The sequence below is a fragment of the Pristiophorus japonicus genome, unplaced genomic scaffold, assembly GCF_044704955.1.
Source record: "Pristiophorus japonicus isolate sPriJap1 unplaced genomic scaffold, sPriJap1.hap1 HAP1_SCAFFOLD_42, whole genome shotgun sequence".
Lineage (NCBI taxonomy): Eukaryota > Metazoa > Chordata > Chondrichthyes > Pristiophoridae > Pristiophorus > Pristiophorus japonicus.
Window position 1 is genome coordinate 6,024,115 of NW_027254090.1, and position 10,268 is coordinate 6,034,382.

The window sequence follows — 10,268 nt, forward strand, 5'->3', positions numbered from 1 at the left end:
CGGCCTTTTCTCATCCACACCATCAGTTTCCTCTCTTTGCTCTCTGCTAATTATCGATGCAGAACAATTCACACAGATGCCATCGAGGCTATTGTTTTACAAGTAGCTGTTTCTGTTTCACACTGTTCATCACAGCTTGTACTTCAGTCTTGCCAGGTAAAAAGTGCGTTGGCATTGCAATGTATGAATGTAAAATGCTTGGCATGGAAAGAAAATGCAAGGTTTTGTCGAGTTAGCGAGTAGGTGACGAGGGTTGGGGTTGATGTGCGTCGCTTTCAATCTTTGAAATTTCACCAAGCAAAGAAACGGTGAATTGAACTGTCCCTGTTAGCATTGTGTTCGCGTTAAATCACAGCAATATCCGCAGGCAGGAGCTGAAAAGGAATTAAAACCGAATACCGGCTTCGGGACAATCAGAATACTTCGTCACAGACAAGGCACCGGAAGGCTGGAAGGTAGATCACACCGGTTGTGGGAGAGCTGGTTGGTGGTGACATGGAAGTGTCTGCAGTGTGAGGGACCAGACTGCTTCCACACATCCACAATGAATGTCCCACCCTTTACTTGGGAAAAGTACAACTGAGAGTGGACACGTTCCATCCCGGTCAGAGCAATCTGAATCTTTAACTGACTGACACCCTGGTTTGGGATGTCTTGCAGTGTGCAATTGTGTCAGTCTCTGTGGCGCAATGGGTTAGCGCGTTCGGCTGTTAACCGAAAGGTTGGTGGTTCAAGCCCACCCAGGGACGAAGCATTTAACTGTTTTTCCCCGTGGATTCGATGCTGCACGATTCCAGGTTGTCATTGTGCGTTTTGGCTGCGTGAATATATTCCACAAACATTGCCAGCTGTGCTGTTATCCAGTGAGTTCCCACTCCAATATTTTTATGAGCATTCAGTTTGAGTGTATACAGAACTGAACAGAGATATCAGAAAATTTAACAAGGTTGTGGGACATTGTTTTTTGTTAATATTGAACCACTAATATGAATAAATCCATTTCTTCAAATATTTAATTGAACATGTTTTCAAAATGTTTCCGCGCAGTTTTGAACCAGGGACATTTCGCGTGTGAGGTGAGTCTAATAACCACTACATTACGGAAACACTACAGCAATGTTCGGAACATAACGAGAGCTTTAACGGACACAGCTGGCCTGTACTTCAGGACCTAGTTATATGAGAATAGAGTGATGGTGCTATATTTAGGAAGGCTGTGAGTGTGGCAGGAATTGGTCTAGTGTTTCCCAGACTTTACACATAGGAACAGGAGGTGGCCATTTAGCAGCGAGTGGTTAGGATCTGGAATGCACGGCTTGAAAGGGTGGTGGAGGCAGACTCAATCTTATCTTTCAAACGGGAGCTGGATCAGTGTCTGAAGGAAAAACAATTGCAGGGAAAGGGCGTGGGAGTGGGACTCGCTGAGAGTCGGCACGGGCTCGACGGGCCGAATGGCCTTCCGTGCTGTAACCATTCCATGATTCTATAAGTTAGTGGTACATTTCATAGTGTGGGTGGAAGCAGAACATTGCAAAGGGACATGGATTGAGTCGGCAAAACTAGAGGCATCTGATTCAGGAGATTCGGGGGGCGCGGAAATTCGGGAGTTTAATGACTTTGAAAGGAACATTTTTGTTTTGTGCAGTTACGGTCAGAGAAATGTTTGTGAAAAGAATTTTTTGAACAGAGGAATGCAGCATTTAATCTTCTGCCTTAACACTTCTTCGTGGGTGTCGGGGTCACATTTCTTTTCGAGGTTATTCTTCTCAAAAAGGAGTTTGATGTCGTCCTTCAGACTAGGGGGATCAAGGGCTATGGTGAGAAAGCAGGAATGGGGTATTGAAGTTGCATGTTCAGCCATGAACTCATTGAATGGCGGTGCAGGCTCAAAGGGCCGAATGGCCTACCCCTGCATCTATTTTCTATGTTTTCTATGTTTCTTGAATTTATATTTCCTTTGGTGTTTCACAATAACCAGACCTTTGCTCTAAAGTCTTTCTCACTGTTTGCCCAGTCTCCTGTTGATGTTACCAGCAATGAACATTTTGAACACACTGTGCAAATTGGGACATGCTTTAACAGTTAACGTGGGGCTCCAAGTCCCAAATTCGAGATTAAGATTCTCATGCTCGACCGATTGATCTCACGGGGCTTCTACCAAATAGACGTTTTTGTCATTGATTGCAGCCAGGCGCCTGTTGGCTCCGCCCCAGATGTATAAACTTGCTGTCAAGGAACGGCCAGGATCTTCTTGAATGGTGGACCAGGCTCGAGGGGCCGAATGGCCTACTCCGGCCCCTAATCCTTACATGTTTATGACCTTCTGACCTTTCACAGGAGAACAAACTCGCCCCTGAGCATGCATGAGGAGATAGCTCCAGAAAATATTCACACCCGGTGAGCTTTCGCGTGTGAGTTGAACGTGTTAACCACTATACTGCGGAAACATCTCCACTTTCAGCACCCGGTCAGACGGAAATGTTAAGCGAGCAGGTGAACTGCTGAATCCCACTTTGAAGGAGTTGATCGTGGTGTCAAACAATGAGTTTCACTTAATGATTAAAAATAAGAAATGTCAGATTTAAACACAGACCTCGAGAGAAGACTGCAACCTTAACACAGCACCTGAGACCGCTCGGCCATCCTGACTATGTAATGCTGTATGTGGCCATCTGCAGGTTGATTTTGAACTTTTGTATCCTGTCACATGAAATAAATGAGGGCAGCAGGCGTATCTCTGTCTGACACCGGGGAAACAGTGAGACAAACCTTGGAGCAAGGGTCTGGTTATTGCCAAACACCAAAGAATATATTAATTGTCGAAGAACAATATCTAAAAGTACAGTAACCCTGATGTGATTTAACACGCTACCTTCGGAACTGAAATCAGTCACGCTACCATTGCGCCACGAGGTCTACGTCATAAGACTCAGATGTTCGTCGATATGAAGGTGTCACAATACAAGGAGCTTTAAAATCTCCGCCCATTCCCACCTGGTGTCAGAAGCAGCGCTCACCTCCCAGTCACTGTATGTTTTTTTCTTAAACTTTTGTGTTGCTTTCACGGGAAAGCATCATTAATTAACCCCTCACCTTCTTTTGCACAATGAAAGAAATGCTAACTGAGGGACAGTCGATACTTCAATCATTTGTCCTGTGCTTTGGGGAGCGGGCAGGGAAGTGGACCTGAGTCCATGATCGGATCAGCCATGAACGTATTAAATGTCGGAGCAGGCTCGAGGGGCGTATGGCCGACTCCTGCTCCTATTTCTTATGTTCTTATGTTATTCTGCATGTTGACCCATTTTACACACTGTATTCTAGGATCTGGTTCAAAATCTTCATTGCCGATGACATCAGGAATCTGGGGCAACTTTTGTCAAATTTAACAGCACCGGTTATTCCGACCATGCACAGAAAATAGAATCAGTAGTGAAGGTAAAAGCCCATGGTGCTCATTTTCAGATTCAACGCAGTAGGATTTCAAATAAAGTTTAAGAATTTTACAGTGAAAAGATTTGGAAGTGTTATTGTATTTGTGTCTTTAATTAAACATTGTGGCGTCTGACTCCCGTTCATGCCTCTGCTGAATAAGAAAGGAGGGTCTGACGTTGACCAGACTGCACTGCCCCTGATATTTGTGAGCTCATCCTTTCTATTCAGTGGTTTCTCACCTTTTGATGGGCTGCAGTGTAACGGATATCACGTTGGCGTCACACACGAAACTTCCCCGGTGAATCCGTTTTCTCTCACTGAAAGTTATCTATTTATTGAAGTAAAATAAAGAGCATTTTAGGAATAAGGGATCACTTTTGCCAGGAGAATAAATAGCAAATAAAAACAGCAAATGCTGGAAATCTCAGCAGGTCAGGCAGCATTTGCCAGGAGACGAAACTCGCCTATGATTGTTCCTCTATAGTAAGTTTAAACATAATGCTCCTTCCCGGGACCGAACCTCATACCTTTAATGTGTAATGCAAACGTGATAAGCACACGTGATAACCACTACACGACAGAAACCTCTGGCACAGCTGGCACAACAAAGGGGAGCTGACCAGTGAGCTCCCTCTGTGCTGATCAGGAATGTGTTGGCTCACCTGAAACAACTTCTGTCCACACTGAAAGTTCTCAATCCTTCTCCTCCACTGCCCTTCACAGAAATGTCACGGATCACCCAGCCACCGTGTTCAATTCCACATCCTCACAGTGGGGCCACAGAGGCTCCTACCATCTCCCCGCGATCAGCGAACTCGCCCAGTTTACTAAATTAAACCCGGAATACGTGCCCGGCAAAGGGCAGGAGAAGCCAGATAGTCTGTAAGCTCGGTCTATCACAGAAAGTATTGGTATTCATGGTGACGACAGCAATTATTAATCGTCTCACAAACCTCAATTATTTTTATGCGATGAATTTATCGACAATTGAAACCAGGTTAATGCGCCGGATCTTAAACACTCGACCACCAGGGAAGAGTTATGATACATGTAGATATATTTATATATATTCTTATTTGAACCTGAATATCAACGGCTAGCTACCTAGACCTCATGGTGCAATGGAAGTGTATCTAACTTTGAGTGAGAGAAATTGTTCCACAGTGACACTCATTTCATCTTTTGTTCCCTTTGAAACACTAGAGACTGAGACAGGGGGAATAAATAGAGAAATAAAGCACAGGGATATATACAAGAGGAAGAGAGAAGGGGAAAGATACTGTCCCCACCCAGAACTAATGCAGAAACCCTTCTGCTGCGCTCGGGGTGGCCACCCACAGCCTGGATACACTAACGGGAGAACACCAGCGGCAGGTCGGGGCCATAAAAGGAACGGCGAGCGGCCCTGGGAGCAGCTTGGAGCTCCCGGCAGACTACTCCAGGGAGCAGCGCGAGCTGGTGCAGGAGGGCGGCGGCAGCGAAGAGTGACATCATCAAGGTCCAGGTCGGTGATTGGAGCGTGGGCAGGTACAGCAGGAGCGGTGAGATCGGGGCGAAGGAGCGGCGAGAGACTGTGGAGGGATGTGATCAGGGCCCAGTGGAGGCATGAGTTCGTGGCCAGTGGCCCAGGGTTAGCACGGGCCAGCCCACACTGCGATATGTGTGCACATGGTCCGTGCAGCAGAACTGGTCTCCAGTCGACCTGCTTAACCCTTGCCACTGGACCAAGACCTCGCTCTGTCAAGCCCGTGTGATGGCTGCCACACGTTTAAAAAAATCCACGCACAGGGATCTTCCACCCTTCGGGATGTAGTTCGGGTCCTTCATTAAAACACCTGTGAACTCATCCTTTTTCGGCGTGGAAGCCAGTCATCCTCGTTTCGTGGGACCGCCTATGATGATGATGATGATGGATACATTAACGTCCCAACAGCTCATTGACTGCAGGAGTGGGACCGTGCAGCGCTTCAGAAAACATGTCGAAAATGCAAAGTCACTGATTCCGTCTCATGTGCTCCTCCGATCAAGAATAACAAAACACACTAAAAATGCTTCAATAATGGTTACACTTTATCTCGTGCAGCCTCTACAGTCTAAAGACACCACAACGGTAGTGCGAATACATTCTTCCCATCAAAGTTCTATTTGTGCTACTTTGTTGTGGCAACTCTTGATTGCAGTCATCAAAATATCCTTGAGATATCGGGTAAAACACATGCTTTTCCTTTGGCAATGCTTTTAATAATCTGAGAAGATTTGACTGGACGTTTATTAACAGATAGCACTTCGTAAGGCCTTTATCTCCATACTTTCTAAGCAGTTGGCTCGTTGGTCTAGTTGTATGATTCTAACTTTGGGGTTGTTACTTGAAATTTGCGAGCGATCCCGGGCGAGCCCTTTTTTTGCCGTGAATTTTGAATTTGCATCGAACTTTTGCAAAGAAGGACTTGTATTTCTGCAGCGTCTGTCAGGAGCTCATAACGCCCCAAAGCGCTTTACAGCCGTTGAGTTACCTTTGAAATGTTGTCACGTGAGGAAAGATGTGCCCAAATCACCCCACACGCACCTCAACTCTTTGTGAAGGAGTTCATAGAATCAAAGAGGTTTACTGCACGGAAGAAGGCCAATTCAGCCCATCGTGTCCACGCCGGCCAACAAGAGGCTATCCAGCCTAATCCCACTTTCCAGCTCTAGGTCCATAACCCTGCAGGTTACAGCACTTCAGATCACATCCAAGCACTTGTTAAACGTGGTGAGTGTTTCTGCCTCTACCACCCTTTCAGGCAGTGAGTTCCAGACCCCCACAACCCTCTGCGAGCAGAAATAAATAGGTGCAGGCGAAGGTCATTCGGCCCTTCGAGCCGCACCACCACGGAGAATGAAACAGTTAATTCAGAGACCATGGTCCAGAACTTAAAGAAGGGTAACTTTGAAGGTATGAGGCGTGAATTGGCTAGGATAGATTGGCGAATGATACTTGAGGGTTGACAGTGGATGGGCAATGGCAGACATTTAGAGACCGCATGGAGGAACTGCAACAATTGTACATCCCTGTCTGGTGTAAAAATAAAAAAGGGAAGGTTGCTCAACCGTGGCTATCAACGGAAATCAGGGATAGTATTAAAGCCAAGGAAGTGGCATACAAATTGGCCAGAAATAGCAGCGAACCCGGGGACTGGGAGACATTTGGAACTTAGCAAAGGAGGACAAAGGGTTTGATTAGGGCAGGAAAAATAGAGTACGAGAGGAAGCTTGCAGGGAACATTAAAATGGACTGCAACAGCTTCTATAGATATGTAAAGAAAAAAAGGTTAGTAAAGACAAACGTAGGTCCCCTGCAGTCAGAATCAAGGGAAGTCATAACTGGGAACAAAGAAATGGCAGACCAATTGAACAAGTACTTTGGTTCGGTATTCATTAAGGAGGACACAAACAATCTTCCGGATATAAAAGTGGTCAGAGGTTCTAGTAAGAAGGAGGAACTGAGGGAAATCCTTATTAGTCGGGAAATTGTGTTGGGGAAACTGATGGGATGAAGGCCGATATATCCCCAGGCCTGATGATCTGCATCCCAGAGTACTTAAGGAGGTGGCCTTGGAAATAGCGGATGTATTGACAGTCATTTTCCAACACTCCATAGATTCTGGATCAGTTCCTATGGAGTGGAGGATAGCCAATGTAACCCCACTTTTTAAAAAAGGAGGGAAAGAGAAAGCAGGGAATTATAGACCGGTCAGCCTGACATCAGTAGTGGTGAAATTGATGGAATCCATTATTAAGGATGTCATAGTAGCGCATTTGGAAAGAGGTGACATGATAGGTCCAAGTCAGCATGGATTTGTGAAAGGGAAATCATGTTTGACAAATCTTCTGGAATTTGTTGAGGATGTTTCCAGTCGAGTGGACAAGGGAGAACCAGTTGATGTGGTGTATTTGGACTTTCAGAAGGCTTTCGAAAATGTCCCACACAAGAGATTAGTGTGCAAAGTTAATGCACATGGGATTGGGGGTAGTGTGCTGACGTGGATTGAAAATTAGTTGGCAGACAGGGAGCAAAGAGTAGGAGTAAATGGTTACTTTTCAGAATGGCAGGCAGTGACGAGTGGGGTACCGCAAGGGCCCTCGCTGTTTACATTGTACATTAATGATTTAGACAAGGGGACTAAATGTAGTGTCTCCAAATTTGCAGATGACACTAAGTTGGGTGGCAGTGTGAGCTGCGAAGAGGATGCTATGAGGCTGCAGAGTGACTTGGATAGGTTAGGTGAGTGGGCAAATGCATGGCAGATGAAGTATAATGTGGATAAAGGTGAGGTTATCCACTTCGGTTGAAAAACAGAGAGACAGACTATTATCTGAATGGTGACAGATTAGGAAAAGGGGAGGTGCAAAGAGATCTGGGTGTCATGGTACATCAGTCATTGAAGGTTGGCATGCAGGTACAGCAGGCGGTTAAGAAAGCAAATGGCATGTTGTCCATCATAGCGAGGGGATTTGAGTATAGGGGCAGGGAGGTGTTACTACAGTTGTACAGGGCCTTGGTGAGGCCACACCTGGAGTATTGTGTACAGTTTTGGTCTCCTAACTTGAGGAAGGACGTTCTTGCTGTTGAGGGAGTGCAGCGAAAGTTCACCAGACTGATTCCCGGGATGGCAGGACTGACATATCAAGAAAGACTGGATTCACTGGAGTTCAGACAAATGAGAGGGGATCTCATAGAAACGTTTAAAATTCTGGCGGGTTTAGAGAGGTTAGATGCAGGAAGAATGTTCCCAATGTTGGGGAAGTCCAGAACCAGGGGTTACAGTCTAAGGATAAGGGCTAAGCCATTTAGGACCGTGATGAGGAGAAACTTCTTCACCCAGAGAGTGATGAACCTGTGGAATTCTCTACCACAGGAAGTTGTTGAGGCCAATTCACTAAATATATTCAAAAAGGAGTTAGACGTAGCCCTTACTACTCGGGGGATCAAGGGGTATGGCGAGAAAGCAGGAATGGGGTACTGAAGTTGCATGTTCAACCATAAACTCATTGAATGGTGGTGCTGGCTCGAAGGGACGAATGGCCTACTCCTGCACCTAATTTCTATGTTTCTACATTCCAATAAGATCATGGCTGATCATTCACCTGAGTACCCCTTTCCTACTTTCTCTTCATACACCTTGAGCCCTTTAGCCATAAAGGCCGCAGCTAATTCCCTCTGGAATATATCAAATGAACTGGCATCAACAACTCTCTGCGGCAGAGAATTCCACAGGTTAACAACTCTCTGAGTGAAGAAGTTTCTCCTCATCTCGATCCTAAATGGCTTACCCCTTATCTCTTAGACTCTGACCCCTGGTTCTGGACATCCCCAACATCGGGCACATTCTTCCTGCCTCGAACCTGTCCAGTCCTGTCAGAATTTTATATGTTTCTTTGAGATCCCCTCTCATTCTTCTAAACTCCGGTGAATACAGGCCCAGTCAATCCAGTCTCTCCTCATATGTCAGTCCTGACATCCAGGGAATCAGTCTAGTGAACCTTCGCTGCACTCTCTCAGTAGCAAGAACATCCTTCCTCAGATTAGGAGACCAAAACTGAACACAATATTCCAGGTGAGGCCTCACCAACGCCCTGTACAACTGCAGTAAGACCTTCCTGCTCCAATACTCAAATCCCCCAGCTATGAAGGCCAACATGCCATTTGCCTTCTTCACCGCCTGCTGTACCTGCATGGCAACTTTCAATGACTGATGTACCATGATACCCAGGTCTCGTTGCACCTTCCCTTTTCCTAATCTGCCACCACTCAGATAATAATCTAACTTCACGTTTTTGCCACCAAAATGGATAACATCTCATTTATCCACATTATAGTGCATCTGCCATGTATTTGCCCACTCACCTAACCTTTCCAAGTCACTCTTCAGCCTCTTAGCATCCTCCTCACAGCTCACACCGTCACGCAGCTAAGAGTCACCTGCAAAATTGGAGATATAACACTCAATTTCTTCATCGAAATCATTGATGTATATTGTAAATAGCTGAGGTCCCAGCACTGAGCCCTGCAGCACCCCACTAGTCACTTCCTGTCATTCTGAGAAGGACCCATTTATCCCGACTCTCTGCTACCTGTCTGCCAACCAGTTCTCTATCCATGTCAATACATTACCCCCAATACCATGTGCTTTAATTTTGCACACTAATCTCTTGTGTGGGACCTTGTCAAAGGCCTTTTGAAAGTCCAAGTACATTACATCCACTGGTTTTCCCTTGTCCACTCTCCTTGTTCCATCCTCAAAAAATTCTAGAAGATTTTTCAAGCATGATTTCCCTTTCCTAAATCCATGCTCACTTGGACCGATTTTGTCACTGCTTTCCAAATGCTTTGCTATTTCATCCATAATAATTGATTCCAGCATTTTCCCCACTACTGATGTCAGGCTAACCAGTCGATAATTACCCGTTTTCTCTCTTCCTTCTTTTTAAAAAAGTGGTGTTATATCAGCTACCCTCAAGTCCATAGGAACTGATCCAGGGTCGATAGACTGTTAGAAAATGATCACCAATGTATCCACTATTTCGAGGGTTACTTCCTTAACTACTCTGGGATGCAGACTATCTGGCCCTGGGATTTATCAGCCTTCAATCCCAACAATTTCCAGATCACAATTTCCTGACTAATAAAGATTTCCTTCAGTTCCTCCTTCTCTCTGGACCCTCGGTCCCTGAGTACATTAGGAAGGTTATTTGTGTCTTCCTTCGTGAAGACAGAACCAAAGTATCTGTTTAACTGGTCCGCCATTTCTTTGTTCTCCATTATAAATTCACCTGATTCTGACTGCAAGTGA

General features: G+C 45.5%; 1 non-coding gene across 1 annotated transcript; it reads left to right on the forward strand.

Moving 5' to 3' along the window:
* The first annotated feature begins 675 nt into the window (after positions 1-675).
* On the forward strand, positions 676-749 carry trnan-guu (transfer RNA asparagine (anticodon GUU)). Its single transcript has one exon. It is a non-coding gene; the product is annotated as a tRNA-Asn (tRNA).
* The last annotated feature ends 9,519 nt before the right edge of the window (positions 750-10,268 follow it).